Source organism: Rhagoletis pomonella, unplaced genomic scaffold (assembly GCF_013731165.1).
Source record: "Rhagoletis pomonella isolate Grant_MI unplaced genomic scaffold, Rhpom_1.0 Rhpom_scaffold_00014, whole genome shotgun sequence".
NCBI lineage: Eukaryota > Metazoa > Arthropoda > Insecta > Diptera > Tephritidae > Rhagoletis > Rhagoletis pomonella.
In genome coordinates this window covers 13,986,791-13,990,265 of record NW_023458568.1, presented here as the reverse complement: position 1 = coordinate 13,990,265, position 3,475 = coordinate 13,986,791, and positions in this window count along the sequence as shown.

Sequence of the window (3,475 nt, the reverse complement as noted above, 5' to 3'; positions counted from 1 at the left end):
ACAATCCAGTGAAAAGAACCCGAAGTTTGTTTGTTATCCAACAAAAAACCAAGTAAGTAAAAATGTCAAACTTTGTACAAAAATTAGAAAAATTGGACAGCTTTTCAATTAGGTTTTCTAGAAACATTCCGAGTATGCAGTTTTTAGCCGAGCCAGGACTTACCGTTGATTTTTGGCAAGTAGAATATCATAGTTTCCTGTGAATTTGATCAATTTAACTTAATATTCTTAATTGCATGTGCCGAGTCTTTTGTTTCATATAATATATTGTTATTATCAATTTCTTTTATTTATCTATAACTCCGATTGTTTTTGTTTGTGCACATTGATTTTGCTCTTTTTGTCTTTTTGTCATTTCTGCTGTTTCATCCTTGTCATAGCTGTTTGCGTTGTGTTTATTAAATGTCATTTAAACTGTATTTAAAACTGTTCGTTACATAGCATTCAAATTGTTTTTTGCAAGATGATTGCTTTTCTCGTACATCGTTTTCAAAACTGTTTTGGATTTTTTGCTTACATACATAAATATAATTTTAAACATGTCGTGTATTTACGCCAATTGCCACATTAAAAGCGACTCATATGTGCCATACTGGCTCTGTGATGGGATTGCCCATATAAAATGTGCTGCTTTGAGCGTTAGGGTGTTAGACGCTATTAACGATGGAAAGGGTCTTCGCTGGTCTTGTCAAAAATGTAGATCTACCGAAGTTAATTTATTTAAATTCTTTAGGCAGTCCAGAAATGGTTTTTCTGAAATTGGGAAGGATCTGTCAGTACTTGTGGAGAAATTTTAGCATTATAAAAAATGTTTAAGTCTTTCACATGTCTCGAAAACCCTCCACACTCTGAGGATAGGCGAGAAAATAAACGTAGGCGTGTTGGTAGTCTAGCTAAAAAGATAGTCACTGAATCTAGTCAGAAAAATCCTCCATTTCAGTCCTTGGAACTAATAAATCTTTCTTCTCCATGCCCTCAGGCATTGGAGACTCTGCCATCTAAAGCCATATCCACTAGATCTACATCTAAAAATAATAACGTCAATCAAACCGTTGATTTAACAGTGTTGCCATCAACATCTGAAGATGCACTGTCTGACTTAGTTCCTCCGAATAACTCGGTATCCCGCATATCAGACATCATTACCAAAAAGTTGGTTGTAATTCCTCCGAGAAGGTCAATCTTTGTCTCTAGATTTGCTAAATACACTTCTTCGGATGATATAAAGTCATACCTACCCAGTTTGCACCAGGGCGAAGACGACGTCGTTGTGACGTCGCTCTGGTGAAGTCGTTTGGGTGAACTCGAAACGAAGTCGTTTTTTCCATACAAAATTCAACGTCGTTTTTTCTTATCGAATCGAAGTCGTTGCGACGTTGGTCTGGTGAGGTCATTTGGGTGAAATCGAAACGAATCCGTTTCTTCGACCCCTCAAGTTTTTTAAGGAACCATCGATCTGGGTTGGACAAGTTCCACGCCCATATTATTATATATTCTAAGTATAAATAAAAGTCGGCGGCTGTGGTGAAGTGGTAAGCAGTGCGCGCTTCCACTCCGCAGCACCTGGGTTCAAGCCCTGTTCAAAGCAACATCGCAAAAAAATATAGAATAAGATTATAGTTTAAAAAACTAAAGCCTCGATTTATAATTTCCATTCGTACTGTCATCAGGTATGTAACTTGAGAATATAAATCGCTGCATCTTTTAGGCGCATCAATATTACATTGTTACATCCCGAGCTAATAAAACGGAGGTAAAAAAGTTTTTTCTTAACATCGGTCGTCCCTCGGCAGGCAATGGCAAACCTCCGAGTGCATTTCTGTCATGAAAAACAGCTTCTCTTAAAAATACAATCGCCGTTCGGAGTCGGCGTAAAACTGTAGGTCCCTCCGTTTTGTGTGACAACATTAAGGGCGCACGCCACAAATCGGACGAGAAGCTCGGCCAAACGCTAACATATGTGTAAGCGGCTATCTATTATTATTATCTATACATATAATAAAATTGTAACAGGTCGATGTCTGTACATTATAGATATTAAAGAAAAATTAAAATGGGGGCTCTTTATTAGAGCACCACAAGCCAAATCAACCATTTTTAGAATTTTTGTCTGTCTGTCTGTCTGTCTGTGTGTTTGTTCGCGCATCACTCGAAAACGAATGCATGGATTTGAATGCAGTTGTCACCGCTGTATTGCTAGAGGTCTAACTTAAAATATAGGAGGAACGAAATTAGAGAGTTGCCATCTGTTTGAAAATTGGAGTTTAAGTAAATTGATAAGAAAAAATGAATATTGCAATATGGGCGTCAAAAGAAAGAGGCTGAAGAAGGCTTATAGCCAAAACATTCTTTTTAGAGTTGCCACCTGTTTGAAAATTTACATTTAATTTAATTTATAAGATAATTTGAATATTGCAATATGGGTATCAAACTGAAGTGGTTTAGGAAATTTTATTCCGGAAAATATATTTAGGGAGGGCTGCCGCCTGTTTGAAAAATTTTATTGTATTAAATTGATAAAATAAATGAAATCTATATCTACATCTATACATATAATAATATTGTAACAGGTCGACGGCTGTACCTTATAGATATTAAAGAAAAATTAATATGATGGGTTTTTATTAAAGCCAAATAAACAATTTTTCGAATTTTTGAATCTTTGTCTGTCTGTATATTTGAACGCGCATCAGGTGAAAACATGGAATCGAATGCAGTTTTCACCGATGTATCGCTAGAGATCTAACTTCCAATATAGAAGAAAAAATTAGAGAGTTGCCACCTGTGTTTAAAATTTCAATTTAGGTCAATTGATACGGTAAAGTGAATACTGCAATATGGCTGTAAAAAGAAAGAAATTTACAAAGGCTTACAACTGAAAATATTTTTGTGGATGGTTGGCACCTATTTGAAAACTTTAATTTAATTTAATTGATAGCATATATTAAATATTGCAATATTGGCATCAAACTAAATAGGCTAGGAAATTTTAATGCTGAAAATGTTTTTAAGGAATTTGCCAACTGATTGAAAAATTGTATTCATTAAAATTTGTAAAATAAATGAAATATTGCAATACGAATATTAAACTAAAAAGGATTAGGAAGCTTACTTTAGAAAATATTCTTGAAGCGGGTTGCCACTTATTTGAAAACTTTAATTCAGTTAAATTTATAATATAAACTAAGTGTTGCCATATGGGTATCAAATGAGAGTATTTGAGAATAATAAAAATGCAACAGGCCGATATCTGTACATAATAGATGTTAAAGAAAAATTAATAGGGGGTTTATTAGATCAACAGAAGCCAAATATAAAATTTTGGTATGTTTGTCTGTATGTTTGTAAGCGTATCACGCAAAAGCTAATGTTTGGAATTAAATGCAGTTTTTACCGATGTACATATTGCTAGAGCTCTAATTGAAAACACACAGTGGTCTTGAATCAATGATAGGTATGACTAAAATGCCAACCA